Here is a 19,449-nt window from a genome sequence, read left to right on the forward strand (position 1 = left end):
AAAAAAATAGAATTAATAAGAACTAAAACACCAAGTGTACTTCTAATAAATTATAACTATAGCTACATAAATAAAACCACAATTACCAGTAAAAGCTTCCTCTCATGTATTTACTTAATAAAAGTTACCAAGGTTTGAAAACATTAATGTGTCATTTCTTTTTATATTTAAAATAGGTTAATATGTGACAAATAATATAATTAGCTATATAAAGTAAAAACAGTATATAAAAACAGCATAAGATCTGGCACATAGTAACTGCTCAGTAAATATCTTTCTATAAATGTCTGAGAAATATAAAGACAAAAATACATGGTTTTAAATTTGGGAATTGATAATTGCGAAAAGAATTCAAGAGTAGTTTTAAGGTAAGCATTTATGCAGACGAAGTATTGTCTTTATTAAATAATTCTGAAGCGAGGATGATAAAATACTAAGTTTTGTAATCACAGATGGTAGGTAGATGGACATTTGCTATATTACTCTTTGCATGCTTCTATGGACCTGAAATAGCAAATAAAGAAAAAGAAGGCCAGGAGCGGCGGCTACTCCTGTAATCCCAGCACTCCGGGAGGCTGAGGTGGGTGGATCACTTGAGGTCAGGAGTTCGAGACCAGCCTGGCCAACATGGTGAAACTTCTTTTCTACTAAAAATACAAAAATTAGCCGGGCACGGTGACATGCGCCTGTAATCCCAGCTACTTGGGAGGCTGAGGCAGGAGAATTGCTTGAGCCTGGAAGGCGGAGGTTGCAGTGAGCCGAGATCACACCATTGCACGCCAGCCGGGGCAACAGAGCGAGACTCCGTCTCAAAAAAAAAAAAAAAAAGAAAGAAAGAAAGAAAAACAAAGCCACCTTCATTATAAAGTATATTCCTACTTATCCACAATTCTAGACTAATTTGATTTGTCTGTCTTTTCTTGTGCCAATGCCACACTTTTCAAATTACTCTAGTATTATGAGGTTTCATATCCAGCAGGGCAAGTTTCACCTCACTGTGCTTTGTTGTTACTGCTACTTTCACCGCCTTCCCAGCTATTCTAGCACATTTCCTCTTACACACAAGCATCAGAGTCAGTTTGTCAGGTCCCAGAGAAATTCTGGATGAGAACACATAAATACTGAATTCACAGACTGACTTATGGGAGAACAGGTACTGTTATACTCCTGAGTATTCGCATCCTAAAACATGATTATCTATGTTTACATTTCAGGATAGCACAAATATTTCTGTTATACATAATTAATATGGGAGTATTTTACATACATATGATAGAGAATATTACATATGTATAAAAATGTGTGCCATAATATATAATTTCTATCTTAATTATATATAAAACTCCAATGACAAAAATTTTATATACACATATACACATGTGCATGTGTGTGCATACACTCTTACTTTAAGACAGGAGTTCTATTATTACCTAATTGGGTGGTTTTAAAAAAATAGAATTTATATATGATGAAAATTATATAATTGTATATATAAAAATATAACATATAATTTTATATATATAAAATCTCCACACATTGAGTATTTTATTAGTAAAGTTTTAATTTTGTTTCCATCATTTCAAGAGATTTGGGAAGAGGGCAAATTCAAAAAATAATTCACTGTGACAACTTGATCAATTTCCCAGTTTTTATCAATATATTCTTTATCCAGTTAGGTTTAGAAAATAAAATTTTCTAGGAAATTGTCATTCAATCTAACTTTAAAACAAAACTTATAGGCTGGCCACAGTGGCTCACACCTGTAATCCCAGCACTTTGGGAAGTCAAGATCGGAGGATCTCCTAAGGCCAGGCGTTCAAGACCAGTCTGGGCAATGAAGCCAGACCTATCTCTACAAGAAAATAAAAATAATAATAATAATAATTAGGTGGCTGGGCGTGGTGGCTCACGCCTGTAATCCCAGCACTTTGGGAGGCCGAGGCGGGCGGATCATGAGGTCAGGAGATCAAGACCATCCTGGCTAACGCGGTGAAACCCTGTCTCTACTAAAAATACAAAAAAGGAGCCGGGCGTGGTGGCAAGTGCCTGTAGGCCCAGCTACTGGGGAGACTGAGGCAGGAGAATGGCGTGAACCCAAGAGGTGGAGCTTGCAGTGAGCCGAGATCGGGCCACTGCACTCCAGCCTGGGCGACAAAGCAAGACTCTGCCTCGAAAAAAAAAAAAAAAAAAGAAAAAGAAAAAAATAATTAGTCAGGCATGGCGGTACACACCCATGGTCCCAGCTACCTGGGAGGCTGAAGCAGGAGGATCACTTGAGCCCAGGAGGTCAAGACTGCAGTGAGCCGTGATTGTGCCACTGCACTCCAGCCTGGGTGATACAATGAAACTCTGACTCAAAAAATAAAAGAAAAAAACGTATAGAAAGAACTTTAAGGCCGGGCGTGGTGGCTCACGCACTTTAGGAGGCCACCGCAGGCAGATCACGAGGTCAGGAGTTCAAGGACAGCCTGGCCAACATGGTGAAACCTGGTCTCTACTAAAGATACAAAAAATTAGCCGCGCATGGTGGCGCGTGCCTGTAAACCCAGCTACTCGGGAGGCTGAGGCAGGAGAATCACTCGAAGCTGGGAGGCAGAGGTTGCAGTGAGCCAAGATGGCGCCACTCTGCACTCCAGCCTGGGTGAGGGGTCCAGACTCCGTCTCCAAAAAAAAAAAAAAAAAAAAGAACTTTAAAAACTGTATGTGGTACCATGTAATATATAAATATTTTAAATAAATATACCATCCTTCCTCCTGATGTCACGTTTCCTGCTATTGTGAAAGCTGACCAGGAGAAGAGTCAGAAGACTGACCAGCTGTCCCTCAGCCTGTTTTTTCCCTGCTCCCTTCCTGAGGCATGGAGGTCAGCAAATCTTAAGGATTGGAAGGTTGAGATTACCCAACTAACACTGATTTGACAGGTGAGAAATCTGAAGATCAGAGAAAGTCAATAATTCCTCTAATATCACAAAATTGTCTGTGGCAAAATGGGAAAAACTAATGTTTTCTGCAATGCTTTGCAGCTTTCTCAGCAAGCAGTGAACTAGGAGGAGCTGAGATGTTCAGTGAGAGCACACATTAAAACCACCTGAGGAGCTTTCTCCTCATCTATACACCTGCAACTGCTCCAGGTGGAAACGGAAAAGCCAACATGTGGCATTGTGGGGAGGGCTGATCTTTTTGGAAATAAGTATTATATGCAGGGCTTAAGAAAAAGTACCACAGAATATAAAGTGAAAAATCTCCTCGCCCTTCTCCTTCAGCTGCTACCGGTACACTCCCAGAAGGCAACCAAAGTTACTAGTTTTTAGAGCGTCCTTTAGAAATATCCTACACATACATACACTCACACTTTTTCCCCTATGTAAATGGTGGCATACTAGAAACACACTGTTCTGTATCTTGCTTTTATTACTTAATACATCTTGGTTGGCCAGGCACGGTGGCTCACACCTGTAATCCCAGCACTGTGGGAGGCCAAGGCGGGCGGATCACGAGGTCAGGAGATCGAGATCATCCTGGCTAACACGGTGAAACCCCATCTCTACTAAAAGTACAAAAAATTAGCCAGGCATGGTGGCACGCGCCTGTAGTCCCAGCTACTCAGGAGGCTGAGGCGGGAGAATGGCGTGAACCCAGGAGGCAGAGCTTGCAGTGAGCCGAGATCGCGCCACTGCCCTCCAGCCTGGGTGACAGAGTGAGACTCTGTCTCAAAAAATAAATAAATAAATAATACATCTTGGCAATTATTCTCATGAATTTATGGTTCTTTCTATTGCTAAAGAGTATTTCACTATATGGGCTGGGCGCAGTGGCTCACGCCTGTAATCCCAGCACTTTGGGAGGCTGAGGCGGGTGGATCACCTGAGGTTGAGAGTTCGAGACCAGCCTGACCAACATGGTGAAACCCCGTCTCTACTGAAAATACAAAAATTAGCCAGGCATGGTGGTGCATGCCTGTAATCACAGCTACTCGAGAGGCTGAGGCAGGAGAATCACTTGAACCCAAGAGGCAGGGGTTGCGGTGAGCCGAGATCGTGCCATTGCACTCCAGCCTGGGCAACAAGAGTGAAACTCTGTCAAAAAAAGAAAAGAGTATTTCACTATATGAACATTCATGCATTTTGTAAGTTTTCCAACTAATTCTGATCTGCTGTCCTAAAACATGCTTTAAGTGATCTATCTCTGCACTCTCCTCCCAACTCAGACATCCCAAATAAATAACGCTATAAATGGAATGAGGAGGCAAAAAAAAAGATTTTAACCCAGGGTCATCCAATTTTTTTCTAACAGTGGCCTAAATGATTAGAAACCCATGAGGTACAATTTTTTAATGCACATTGTTTAACTTTCAGCTATGGTGAGTCCTGAGTTCAACAATTACACTCAATGTCACTCAAAGTCACAAGTTAAGTGACTTGTCCATTTTTTCCCTCATCTCAGTAATCCTTCCTTGTTGTCCTATGACTTTAGTGAAGTTTAACTTTATTATCTCAAAAAAATTAAAAAGTCAGTTTTATTTAAAAGTACTATCCGCCCAATACGGAAGGAAAAAAAAAAAACACACACACACACTAGCAAAATCAGGAAATTAGGCCCTACTAGCATACAAATTTACAGGTCAAAGCAAGCCCTTCCTGTCCTCACATGAACTGCAGCCTGGAGACCACGACAACCTCCTTCCTCAAAACTTATCCATGAGATACACGGCAACAGTGCTCAGATCTTGTTTTTTAACCAGAATGTTTTCCTCAAAAGTCTTAAATGAAAGCTAAATGTACAAAAGATACAATGGAGAAACATTCTTATCTAGTGAGAATGGGAGACCTAGGATTCATCTTTTCAGTCTCCCCCTGCCCTTTCCCATCCTTCCCTCCACCCTTCACTCTAGTCCTGGCTCACTAAGATACCTCGGCAGAATACTTTACATTTGAAACCCACTGAAATAAAAGAATCTAGTTTAAAGTTCAGACTGAAGGGGAAGGGAGCACCTTAAGTGGCAGTATCAAATTATAATTTCAGTTCTTAGCACCAAAACTCATTAACTCAGGGTAGTTACATGGTTGACTCATGAACTGAAAAAATTCTATGAATTGTTTAACAAATCTGATCGAGATTTTATAAGCAACTTCCTCATCTCTTAAATATCAACATATAATGTTTTAAGATGGGACTAATATAGTAATAATTATATGTCACTGTCATAAAAGACAACAGCACTTCTAACTGAATTATACAGATAAACCCAGAACTAGCCTCTTATATATTGCAAACAAGTAATACAATATTGCAAAATGAAATTGATCTATTTAAGTTCCTTTTTAAATCTTCTCATATTAAATAAACACACACATATTTACTCAACAGGAAAATCTTGCAACAACAAAATTTCAAATACTATCCTGCCAAAAAAAAAAGCAATTTTTCCTCTCAGCAGGAACTCCTGGCTTTTGGCCCACAACCTTTGCATAATCAAAATGTGTTATGCAAAGGTGTTCAAGGTGGCCTAAGCTATCTTGGAAAAAAAGCTAAAAATGGCCAGGCACAGTGGCTCACGCCTGTAATCCTAGCACTTTGGGAGGCCAAGGCCGGCGGATCACAAGGTCAGGAGATCAAGACCATCCTGGCCAAAGTGGTGAAACTCCATCTCTACTAAAATACAAAAAAAAAAAAAAAATTAGCCTGACATGGTGGTGCACACCTGTAGTCCCAGCTACTCGAGAGGCTGAGGCAGAGGAATCGCTTGAATCCAGGAAGCGGAGGTTGTAGTAAGCTGGCATCACGCCACTGCACTCCAGCTTGACAACAGAGCGAGACTCCATCTCAAAAAAAAAAAAAAAGCTAAAAATACACTTCACTGTGGCAGGACTGCAGATGCCACTTCAGATGAGCAAGAATGAATCCACCAAGTATCACAATAGAGGTGAAGCCTACATTTCACCAAAGCAGAAAAAGGATCCCACAAAATATGTAATTTTTACGTGATAAAACAATAAAACCTCCTGATACAAAAGGGGATAGGGCAATGCCTCTATGACATTCAAATGCTAAAATATTAGTTATTAAACTGAGGAAAATTAGGTCACACCAGTTCCCACAAAGCTGTCCAGCTCTAGACCAATTCTAAAAGTATGTTAGGCAAGACAAAGCTAAGAAGGACCACCACCCTGGGCATCCCAACACCTAAAATCCTCCAACCTGGGGATAATTTAAAGAAAGCCGACCTCCTAAACTCATTACAGAGTCCAGCATCCAGGAGAGGAAAGACTAAAAATTATCTAAGTGAATTCTGCAATTTGTACAAGACCAGAGTGGTGCTATACTGGAATAAATTTTCTCCTGTAAAATAAACTAAAGCATTCTTCCCTTTAGGGAAGCTACTGCTTCTCAGCCTTTTGGTTAAGATCTAATCTGGGGGAATGCCATTAACAAGGTATTTTATTTGCAGCCTCTTTTGACATCATGACATCTTACTTAAAGACAGAGAAACAAATGGAAGCTAAAGAAAAAGCTTTTTAGTTTACCTATCCTACCTCTTATAAAGTATGATATTGAAAGAAAAATTTTAATAAGGATATAATTATTTGATAAATCTATGGGTACACATATTCAATAAGTAATTCTGGCCAGGCACAGTGGCTCACGCCTGTAATCCCAGCATTTTGGGAGGCCAAGGCAAGTGGATCACTAGAAGCCAGGAGTTTGAGACCAGCCTGGCCAAAAAGACAAAACCCCGTCTACACTAAAAATACAAAAACTAACCGGGCATGGTGACACATGTCTGTAATCCCAGCTACTCAGGAGGCTGAGCACGAGAATCACTTGAACTCAGGAGGTAGAGGTTGCAGTGAGACAAGATCATGCCACTGCACTCCAGCCTGAGCAACAGAACAAGACTCTATCTCAAAAAATAATAATAAATACATAATTCTTAAATGAAAGAAAAATGATGCTATTTTACCTCTACAAAAAGTGCTGTCCCAAGACGGCAGCACAATGTAACAATATCCAACTGAGAACTCTTGTGGTATATCGGCACTACATTGAACTAATTCTCTGAACTGAACAACACTCACTCACTCAACTTATAAGAACAAACATATTTCAAAGCCAGCCAAGCGCGGTGGCTCATGTCTGTAATCCCAGCACTTTGGGAGGCAGAGGCAGGTGGATCACTTGAGGTCAGGAGTTCAAGGCCAGTCTGGCCAACCTGGCGAAACCTCGTCTCTACTAAAAATAAAAAAATACGGCTGGGCGCGGTGGCTCACGCCTGTCATCCCAGCACTTTGGGAGGCTGAGGTGGGAGGATCACGAGGTCAAGAGTTCAAGACCAGCCTGACCAACATGTGAAACCCCATCTCTACTAAAAACACAAAAATTAGCCGGGCGTAGTGGCGCACGCCTGTAATCCCAGCTACTTGGGAGGCTGGGGCAGGAGAATCGCTTGAACCCGGGAGGCAGAGGTTGCAGTGAGCAGAGATCGCACCACTGCATTCCAGCCTGGGCGACAGGGCGAGACTCCATCTCAAAAAAAAGAAAAAATACAAAAAATCAGCCAGGCGTGGTGGTGTGCACCTGTAATCCCAGCTACTCAGGAGGCTGAGGCACGAGAATCACTTGAACCTGGGAGGCAGAGGTTGCAGTGAGCCGAGATCACACCCCTGCACTCCAGGCTGGACGACAGAGCAAGACTTCATCTCAAAAAAAAAAAAAAAAAAAAGAACAAATATACTTCACAACCAAAGCGGATGACTACATGCCAATTCCCTCCTTGATTAACACAAAAGAACAAAGAAATTGAGATAAGAACAATTTTAATGTAGATATGTGGCCTGAATTAATAGATATAACAATATCTAAGTGGATATTACTAAGAGTTACCATTTATTGAGCTCTAGATATATAGCAGCCAGTGTACTAAGACTTGGTGTGTGCATGAGCTCACCTAAAAGTCTGGTTCCACTATTATCTCTAAGGCTGTAGGAAAGCTACATAACTTCCTCAAGCTATGTTTTTCTAACTCAGAGACAGATACCTTAAAGATCATCTGCTGCTGCCTCCCCTTTGACCCACTAACAGAGACTACAGGTTATTAAGCAATATAAATCAAGGGTTATGAACAGACTCTGTTTTTTGCTGCACCCCTCTCAGCACCCCCGAGCTCCATAAATCTTAAAGTCAAATGCTTTTAGCCTACTTTATTTTGGTACACACCTTAGCTATCAAACACCTGTGAAGGCAAAGATCAGCTCTGTTCTGCTCTACATGGCCTCTGCAGCAGCTAGCAGTACTTAGCGCTCAGTAACACCCACTCCAACAGAAAGTTGTTTAGCTGTTCCTTACACACACACACACACACACACACACACACACACACACTCTCTCTCTCTCTCTCTCTCTGAAGCTTCCCCAGGCCTCTCCATCTAACTACCACCATCCTTACCTCTTGCTGCAAAAAAACTCCTAGCTGGGCTTCCCACTTCAATACTTTCTCAACTCAAAAAGCCAAGTGTTCTTTTTAAACCTTAAATCAGAACATGTCACTCTCCTGCTTCAGATTCCCCAAGGATTTCCTATGCACCGCAAATAAAGTCTAAACTACTTACGATGACCCAAGGCCCTACTTGATTTGGCCTGCTTACTTTCCAGATTGCTCACTAGGCCCCAGCAACATGAGTTTCCTTTCAGTTTCTTCAGGAGCCCTTCTCTGCCAGGTCCTTCCTAACTGGGTCTTTGTCCTCCTTTACTTTCTGCCAGGAACGCTGTTCCTGGCTTATTCAGGTGGCTAGCTCCTCCTCAAACTTAAGGTCTCAGTTCAAATGTCATCTCAGAAGAGTCTTTCCAACCACCCTACATATAAGGTAAGCTCCCACTAGTTACTCTCAATCCCATCACCCTTTTGGTTCCTTTATAGGTTTATCATAATCTGAAATGGATTATGTACTTCATTTTATTTGAGTACATTCTGTCTTCTCTCACTAGAATAAAAACTACCTGTTTGATTCTCTACAATATTTGTTGAATAAAATAAACAAACAAACTCCCATTCATGGATCTAATTTTTTTAAAAGAAATAAACAAGAAATATATGAGACTTATTTGTACAGGACTTATTTGAAGCAAAGTTTGAAAATCTACTGAGGGACATAAAAATCTATTTGAACACAGGACAGAAAGTACATAAAGATGTCAATTTCCCCAAACTTCACCTACAATTTCAGTATTCCCAATCAATATTCAGCATTCAATAAAAATCTCTATGATTTCTTTTTGAATGTCACAGAATGATTCTAAAGTTCATCTAGAAGAACACATAGACCAGAATTGTCAAAGTCTGAAAAAAAAAAAAAAGAGTAATGAACAGGTAACTAACCCCATCTGTATTAAAATTATAAAATGATAGTAATTTAAAGTGTATGGTAATCAGAGATCAAAATAAAATAATACACAAGAGATCAAAATAAAATAACAAGACCAATCAGAAATAGTCCCAAACACATTTAGTAAATGACAAAAGCTGCAATTCTAATAGTGGGGCAAAAAACAGATTATTCACTAAATGGTGCTCACGCAACTAGCTAGTTGGGGTAGAATTCACACACAATTTTATCCCTCAAAATATGTCTCACTTCTTATACCAGAAATAAATTCCAGATGGATCAAAGAATCAGAAGTTTTAAAAAGAGAAGGAAAAGAAAAGGAGAAAAAGAAACGATTGAAGTATTAAATTACAATCTGGGGACTTCTTTGTTTTAAAAATACAAAAAGGCATGCAGTTAAAAAGTCTTCCTCTCACTCATTCTTCTTACTATGACAACCAATGTTTCCAAGTATCATATATCCTGTGATATACAAGCAAACATGTATACATTGTTTTTCATCTTTAAAGCAAAGACACATAGAGACATATAATGTTCCTTGCTTTGTTTTTCTAGTTTAGTAGATAGGTGAATATTTTACATTTTGGAGTAAGGAAAGTCTTAAGTAGAGCACAAAACACAAAAGTCACATAAATAGACTAATAAGAGTCACAGCTAACATTTATTATTTACTTACTTTGTGCCAGCCACTATGCCTAATGCTATTTACATTATCTCCATTTTACAAATAAGGAAATTAAGGTGTACAGAGGTTAAATAATGTGCCCAAGGTCCCACAGCAGCACGGTGCTGGGTTTAGATATATCTGACTACATAACATTACAAAAGAATAGCTAGGGGGATATGTGCACACATATGAAAAAAGTGAATAAGGCCAGGCGCATTGGCTCATGCCTGTAATCCCAACACTTTGGGAGGCCCAGGCAGGCGGATCACCTGAAGTTGGGAGTTTCAGACCAGCCTAACCAACATGGAGAAACCCCATCTGTAGTAAAAATACAAAATTAGCCAGGCATGGTGGCGCAGGCCTGTAAGCCCAGCTACTCAGGAGGCTAAGGCAGGAGAATCACTTGAACCCAGGAGGCGGAGGTTGAGGTGAGCTGAAATCCTGCCATTGCACTCCAGCCTGGGCAACAAGAGCAAAACTCTGTCTCAAAAAAAAAAAAAAAAAAAAAGAAAGAAAGACAAAAGTGAATATGTAGAGAACTTTTTAACCTGTTAAAAACCAATAACCCCATCAGAAAATAACCAAAGAACAAAAGTCGGCAATTTATAAAAGACATATGGCTGGGCTCAGTGATGCACGCCTGTAATCCCAGCACTTCGGGAGGCTGAGGTGGGTGGATCACCTGAGGTCAGGAGTTCGAGACCAGCCTGACTAACATGGTGAAACCCCGTCTCTATTAAATATATAACTTAGCTGGGTGTGGTGGCAGACGCCTGTAATCCCAGCTACTTGGGAGGCTGAGGCAGGAGAATCGCTTGAACCTTTGAACCTGGGAGGCGGAGGTTGCAGTGAGCCGAGATCGTGCCACTGCACTCCAGCCTGGGCAACAAGAGCGAGGCTCTGTCTAAAAAAAAAAAAAAAAAAAGGCCAGGCGCAGTGGCTCACACCTGTAATCCCAGCACTTTGGGAGGCCAACGTGGGTGGATGACCTGAGGTCGAGAGTTTGTGACCAGCCTGGCCAACATGGAGAAACCCCGTCTCTACTAAAAATACAAATTTAGCTGGAAGTGGTGGTGCATGCCTGTAATCCCAGCTACTAGGGAGGATGAGGCAGGAGAATCGCTTGAACCCAGGAGGCAGAGGTTGCAGTGAGCTGAGATCAAGCCATTGCACTCTAGCCTGGGCAACAAGAGCAATACTCCATCTCAAAAAAAAAAAAGAAAGAAAGAAAGAAAGAAATACAACTCTCCCCATATTAAAAAATGTTCAGCCTCAATAGTGATTGATAAAAGGCCAATCAGAATCACATTTTTTCAGTTCCTAAATTGTCAAAATGTTTTAAACTGTAATATCTAGTATTGGGCAGAGTATGGGGCACACCTGAATACTACTGGTAGCTTTACAAATTGGTACAACAATCTTTTGGAAGGAAAATGTATAAATATCTATCCATATCTACATTATTCACATCTTTTGATTCAGCAACTCCACTTCTAGGAATCTATCCTACAAAACTGTGCAAGTACACAAAATGCATATACATATGTACATGTGCATAAATATTCATACACACACACACAATTGTTTACAGCTTTGTTCTTCTGGCAAAAAAAAAAAATCTAGTGACCGTAAGTTGATTAAGCAAATTATGGTATCTTCTTTTTTTTTTTTTTGAAACGGAGTCTCACTCTGTCGCCCAGGCTGGAGTCTAGTGGCACGATCTCAGCTCACTGCAACCTCCACCTCCCAGTTTCAAGTGATTCTCCTGCCTCAGCCTCCCGAGTAGCTGGGATTACAGGCACATGCCACCATGCCTGGTTAATTTTTGTATTTTTAGCAGAGATGGGGTTTCACCATGTTGGCCAGGCTGGTCTTGAACTCCTGACCTCCGGTGATCCACCCGCCTCGGCCTCCCAAAGTACTGGGATAACAGGCGTGAGTCACCATGCCTGGCAAATTATGGTATTTTCATGTACTAGAAATGGGATATTAAGTTGCTATTAATGATTGATAGAGGTAACTGAAATAAATAGACAAACTTGGAACAGTAGTATATAATAGTATATTATGAACCCATAATACAGAAAATTATACAAACACAGAAAAAAGAAACTGGAAGAATATGCAACAAACTCAGTAGATTACATCCAAGAAGTGGTTCAATTTCAGTATATATATAAAAAATGTATTACTTATAATTAGTGAAAGATAAGATTTTAAAATAGCATATCTTCCTTCATGCATTATAATGATTTTGTGTGAATATAAAGTAACTTCTTCCTCCCCCCTCAACAGAATGTATATACTCCTACATCAGGTATATTTACGTTCTGCATATTTTAGGTTATAACTCCTAGATAGCACAAGTTTTGATTTCATTCCAAATACCTCCAAATACATAAGTTATCGTAATTAAAAATGAATTTAAAAATCTTAAAAGTAATGCAAAGTTAAACATCTTTGAACAGAAACTCAAAGTCATGATGATGACTACTTAAAACAAACATTTTCAAAATTACATAAATCTCTATGTTATTGCCAGGGGAAATGAATTGCCTAAAACAAATTACTCTGAATGTGAACTGTGTATGAGTGATAATGGCAAGAAGAATGTCTGTCAGTTCAACAAAGTATGGGGTAAAGGGGCAATCTATAAGCATAAAGTTGACTCTCATCATAAATCTAAGAGTCAAATTTTCCTAGAAAAATGTAACCTTGGCTGGGCGCGGTGGCTCACGCCTATAATCCCAGCACTTTGGGAGGCTGAGGCAGGCGGATCACGAGGTCAGGAGATCAAGACCATCCTGGCTAATACAGTGAAACCCCATTTCTACTAAAAATACAAAAAATTAGCCGGGCGTGGTGGCAGGCGCCTGTAGTCCCAGCTACTCTGGAGGCTGAGGCAGGAGAATGGTGTGAACCTGGGAGGTGGAGCTTGCAATGAGTCGAGACCGTGCCACTGCACTCCAGCCTGTCGAGACCGTGCCACTGCACTCCAGCCTGGGTGAGAGCGAGACTCCATCTCCAAAAAAAAAAAAAAAAAAAGAAAAAGAAAAGAAAAATGTAACCTCAATATATTTAGTTTTGATATCAGTTTATTTGTGTATAACAAAGAATAAAAACAGCCAAACAGCCCAAATTTTGTTCCTCGAGTACACTGTAATGGGGGAAAGAAATCCAAATAAGTTGGGATTCTTGACTTTTCCCTTACTCCTGACTAATTTACTTAATTTTTTATATAAAACTAGTCTATATTATTCTTTCAAAGGGAGTCCTAAATTCTATTATAATCCTATCAACCAATCGTTCCATATTTCTTTCTTTTTTTTTTTTTTGAGACGGAGTCTCGCTCTGTCGCCAGGCTGGAGTGCAGTGGCGCAATCTCGGTTCACTGCAACCTCTGCCTCCCGGGTTCAAGCGATTCTCCTGCCTCAGCCTCCCGAGTAGCTGGGACTACAGGCGCATGCCACCATGCTCAGCTAGTTTTTTTTTTTTTTTTTTTTTTTTTGTATTTTTAGTAGAGACGGGGTTTCACCACGTTGGCCAGAATGGTCTCGATCTCTTAACCTCGTGATCCGCCTGCCTTGGCCTCCCAAAGTGCTGGGATTACAGGTGTGAGCCACCGTGCCCGGCCAACCGTTCCATATTTCTAACTCACAGTTTTTTCCTAGGATTGAAACTACTCCAAAATTCCCTGCATATATAAATTAAAACATTATTGAATTCTAATATTATTAGAACCATGAGTGCTATCTAGGATGAACCAACCGCATGTTTACTTTCTCTTTCTCCCCAAAATTCCAATGAACAGAATTTTTTTTTCTTTTTTAAAGAAATGCTTTTAACTGGGCTCAGTGGCCTGCACCTATAATCCCAGCACTTCAGGAGGCCAAGGTGGGAGGATCACTTGAGCCCAGCAATTTGAGGTCAGCCTGGGCAACATAATGAGACCCTGTTTCTACAAAATAAAAAAATTGACCAGGTGTGGTGGCACACACCTGTAGTCCCAGCTACTCAGGAGGACCGTGTGAGCCCAGGACTCGGAGGCTGCATTGAACTATGATCGCACCACTACACTCCAGCCTGGAGCCTCCAGAGACAGACCCGCTGTAAAAAAAATAAATAAATAAATATTTTGATAATTTACTAATTACAGCTATGTTAGTCACTGACATTGGTGAAATTTCTACCTGTTTTTTAATTTCCAAAAACTATTCAGCATCAAACTGCCATATGTGTATCAGACATCTACAGCAACCACACTAACTCTAGCTGCTAAGCTCTTGTTTATGCATTCAGCAAGTATCTACTACTCCTAGGCACAGGGTGTTATTCTGGGAGTGGGAAAAGAGGAAAAAATTTTTTAAAAACTCAGATACAGACATGCCTACAAAGGGCTTACGGTCTAGAGGCAAAGGATCAAGAGTTTCCAGAATAAAAAATATACATTCTGGAGAGGAGGGAATAGGAGAGACACTACCTGTATGATGTAATATGTGATCAAACCCTTGAAAAATAGGATAAATTTAGACGTAGTAGAGTTTGGAAGAGTAAGGGAGGAAAGGAGTATTCCAGAAACAAGCATAGTAACAAGAAAAAAAAAAAAAATTCTTCTTAATGCAACACAAAATAGCCCAAGTAGAATAAGAAATATGCCATGCTTCAGTATTTATGTAAAGATTATCAGCTTAATAAGAATATGCCTTTTCCTTTACAATAATTTTCTAGGCCGGGCATGGTAGCTCATGCCTGTAATCCCAGCACTTCGGGAGGCCGTGGTGGGAGGATTACTTGAGCCCAGAATTCAAGACCAGGCTGGACAAAACAATCAGACCCCATTTCTATTTTTAAAAAATTAATATAAAATAAATTTTATAGCATGAATACATACAGAAAATGAATATTACAAATGAGCTTTTTGATGTAAAAAAAAAAACCATAAAGAATACAGTCGGCCAAGTGCGATGGCTCACGCCTGTAATCCCAACACTTTGGGAGGCCAAGGCGGGCAGATCACTTGAGGCCAGGAGTTCAAGATCAGCCTGGCCAACATGGCGAAACTCTGTCTCTACTAAAAATACAAAAATTAGCGGGGCATGGTGGCATATGCCTGTAATCCCAGCTACTTGGGAGGCTGAGCACGAGAATCACTTGAACCTGAGAAGTGGAGGTTGCAGTGAGCTGAGATTGTGCCACTGCACTCCAGCCTGGGCAACAGAGCGAGACTCTGTCAAAAAAAAAAAAAAAAAGTTCATGTTTGTGCTATTTATCTAAGCTTTTATATTAATATAACAATTGAAATCCTTCATACTTAAAAAAAAAAAAATCCAGAAGTCTGAGAGTAGGCAAAACAAGCAACAGCTTATTTTATAAAATAATTTAACCTATTTGTAGGCCGGGTGTGGTGGCTCACGCCTGTAATCCCAGCACTTTGGGAGGCTGAGGCAGGAGGATCACCTGAGGTCGGGAGTTCGAGACCAGCCTGACCAATATGGAGAAACCCTGTCTCTACTAAAAAATACAAAATTAGCAGGGCGTGGTGGTGCATGCCTGTAATCCCAGCTACTCAGGAGGCTGAGGCAGGAGAACTGCTTGAACCCAGGAGGCAGAGGTTATGGTGACCTGAGACAGCGCCGTTGCACTCCAGCCTGGGCAACAAGAGTGAAACGCTGCCTCGAAAAAAAAAAAAAAAAGATAATAATAATAAATTAAACTATTTATTTGGGCCTCAGGGGTATTTAAACCACTGGCATAATAAAATTTCCATCACTATTAATACTTAAATTCCATGAAGTGTCACTGGATCCAGATAACCTCAAAGACATTTTTGTTTAAGAAGATATTCATCAAAGAAGATTAAAAATTAAGCAAACTAAATAATTCCTGGTGATCACTGTAACACTGACATAGATCAGTATCAATTTTTTCAAACTATATTTTCGTTGCCGAAATTTAATATTAAGAAGTATCTTAAATTTAATACCTAAGCTAAATATCCAAAGTAATCTCTCATTTCCTATTCACTCCAATTTTTTTTTTTTTTTTCTTGAGGCAGAGTCTCACTCAGTCACCCAGGCTGGAGTGCAGTGGTGCAATCTCGGCTTACTGCAAGCTCCGCCTCCCGGGTTCACACCATTCTCCTGCCTCAGCCTCCCGAGTAGCTGTGACTACAGGTGTGTGCCACCATGCCCGGCTAATTTTTTGTATTTTTTTTTTAGTAGAGACGGGGTTTCACCATGTTGGCCAGGATGGTCTCCATCTCCTGACCTCATGATCCGCCCACCTCGGCCTCCCAAAGCGCTGAGATTACAGGTGTGAGCCACCACCGCGCCCAGCCAATTTTTAAGTGTCAATCAAATCGATTCATCCCATGGATGATACAGTGTAACACAGTGAACACTATAATAGATATGAAAAGACTTAGATTCTGCTATTGCCCAACTTTAGCAACTTAGGCAGGTAAATCACTTCACTTCTCGGACTTTCAGTTTTATCGAAAGTAAAACAAGACTAGATAATCTGACTCTACATTCTATAAATTAGCTCTTTTTATTTTATTTTATTTTTTATTTTTGAGAGACAGTCTTGCTCTATCACCCAGTGTGAAGTGAGTGCACTGGCATGATCACGGTTCACTGCAACCTCAACCTCCCAGGCTCAGCTTCCCAAGTAGCTGGGACCACAAGCACACTCTGCTAATTTTTTAATATTTTGTAGAGATGGGATCTCGCTCTATTGTGCAGGTTAGTCTCAAACTCCTGGCCTCAAGTGGTCCTCGTACCTCAGCCTCCCAAAGTACTAGGATTATAGGCATGAGCCACTGTGCTCTGCCATTACATTTTATTTTAACCAATAGGCATGAGCCACTGTGCCCTGCCATTAACATTTTATTTTAACCAATTTTATTGTTTTTGAGATTGTTGTTAAATAAAAGTAACGGCAGCACATATGGAAGAAGCAAACTGTCTGAAGAACTCCATAGGAACATTCGCAGTGTTTCGTACAGTCTCAGACTTTCAAATGCAAAGAAAAAAAATAGGTTGTATCTGAAGACTATTCTAGTAATATTTTGACCACACAAGCTATTGGGGTAGGAAAAAAATGGTAGAAGAACAGTATAAGTGTTCAAGGAAAAATGCCACCACAAGAAAACCAAAATAAAAAACAGATGCTCCACATACGGTTATTACTACATTACAGAAGCTTTTCATAGTTTTCCAGTGCTCTTAAAAAGTGCTAATAGAAAAAGAAACAAAATGTTTTCTTAACCATTTACATGTATACATGTATTTTTTGCATCCTCAAACCTGAAAAGGACCAAATATAAGATAATCTATAGGGCCAGGCACCGTGGCTCACACCTAGAATCCCAGCACTTTGGGAAGCCAAGGCGGGTAGATCATGACATCAGGAGTTCAAGACCAGCCTGACCAACACGTCTCTACTAAAAATACAAAAATTAGCCAGGCATGGTGGCGCATGCCTGTAATCCCAGCTACTCAGGAGGCTGAGGCAGGAGAATCGCTTAAACCTGGGAAGTGGAAGTTGCAGTGAGCTGAGATCGCGCCACTGCCCTCCAGCCTGGGTGACAAGAGCGAGAACCCGTCTCAAAGAAAAAAAAAAGATTATCTATAGACTGAGTTACTTGTGAATATAACTGATCTGCTCAACTATACTTTATAACTTTCTAGTATTTAGTAGTGTGCCAGAACATAAAAAGCACCTCATACTGGTTGAATAAGTGAGTAAACAAAAATATATGAATCTCTAATCTACAAATAAGACTATACATAATAAATTCTGATCAACCTTTACTAGTTGTTTTATATCATAGTCTAGTAAAATCCAGTATCTGAAGTAAAAGAACAGATGGAACTAAATATGCAAGAGTTCCATCATTCTCAGGCATCAAGAAGAATTTGAAATTACAACTAAGATAGATCACAGAATACAATTAAAACCAAATAACCACAACATATTTTTTAAAAAACAAACAGCCTGACATTCACCTACATCAACCCCCAGTCTATCCAAAGGCCTTTGCCTTCTACAGCAGATAACAAAGGTAAGAAAAGAAAATCTCACCAATTCATAACACAATTTTTTTTAATGCTTTTAAGGCCGGGTGCAGTGGCTCACCCCTATCATCCTAGCACTTTGGGAGGCTGAGACAGAGAGATCGCTTGAGCCCAGGAAGTCGAGACCAGCCTAGGCAACATGGTTAAACCCTTTCTCTACAAAAAAAAAAAAAAAAAAAAATTAACCAGGCGTAGTGGCCTGTGCCTGTAGTCCCAGCGACTTGGGAGGCTGAGGTGGAAGGATCACCTGAGTCCAGAGGTCAAGGCTGCAGCGAGCCACTGTATTTCAGCCTGGGCAAAAGAGACCCCGTCTCAAAAAAAAAAAAAAAAAAGCTTTAAAAAAGTTATTGACTAATCTAATCTTGCCTATAAGTTAATTTCCATCATTTCATTCTTTTTTGATTAAGAGGATAGGCAAAACACAAATTTTACTGTTTTTTAAATCCAACAAGATATTCAATTAAAAATAAGCCAGGCACGGTGGCTCACGCCTGTAATCCCAGCACTTTGGGAGGCCAAGGCGGGCGGATCACGAGGTCAGGAGATCGAGACCATCCTGGCTAACACGGTGAAACCCCGTCTCTACTAAAAGTACAAAAAAAATTAGCCAGGCATGGTGGCACGCGCCTGTAGTCCCAGCTACTCGGGAGGCTGAGGCAGGAGAATTTCTTGAACCCGGAGGCGGAGGTTGCAATGAGCTGAGATTGCGCCACTGCACTCCAGCCTGGGCGACATAGCGAGACTCCGTCTCAAAAAAAAAAAAAAGATAAAATCAGCGAACGGCCTATCCTGCTCTCAAGAGATAAAATAGGTACATAAATACCTACAAGATAGAAAGTGTAAATGCCGCAAGAGATATGCAGAAAAAGCATTACAGGAGCCCAGAGGGAGCTGTTACCACCTCACAGAAATATAACCCCTTCAATCTGTTTAAAACAATTTTATAACTATTAACTCCCTTTAGGCTCACAACAGCCAACCCTAGGAGAGTAGATGTTTACCTAATATTCAAGATGAGGAAACTGAAGCACAGAAAGGTTGATCAAGTTCCAAAATGTCACATAGTTACAGCAAGAATCAAGATACTTTGTATTATATTTTCTCCGGGGGAGTAGTTCAACATATGGCAAGCCTTTTGTAAAAGGAAAGAGTATTTTAGTATTGTAAGTAATCAGTTCCTACTGTGAGCATTTTATACATAGCTATATCCATATATACAATTAATCTTGATTTCCATTAACAGGTGTGCTTAAAGCAAGGCCAAGCAACTGGGTACTATAAATATTAAAATAAATAAATAAACTTCCACCGGATGTTAACAGAA

At 40.3% G+C, this 19,449-nt stretch overlaps 1 protein-coding gene across 20 annotated transcripts in view; it reads right to left on the reverse strand.

Moving 5' to 3' along the window:
- Positions 1–19,449, reverse strand: part of NCOR1 (nuclear receptor corepressor 1) — a 185,405-nt gene that overhangs the window by 161,781 nt on the left and 4,175 nt on the right. For 2 of the 20 annotated variants that reach the window (XM_063718395.1, XM_054536263.2), the window contains exon 1: positions 19,127–19,252. The exons of 17 other annotated variants lie outside the window; for them this stretch is intronic. The gene's annotated coding sequence lies outside the window, so the exon portion shown is untranslated. Of the gene's footprint in view, positions 1–19,126; positions 19,256–19,449 lie in introns of those variants that run through there. One more of the 20 variants, XM_054536270.2, reaches the window with a different exon arrangement.

Source organism: Pongo abelii, chromosome 19 (genome assembly GCF_028885655.2).
Source record: "Pongo abelii isolate AG06213 chromosome 19, NHGRI_mPonAbe1-v2.0_pri, whole genome shotgun sequence".
NCBI lineage: Eukaryota > Metazoa > Chordata > Mammalia > Primates > Hominidae > Pongo > Pongo abelii.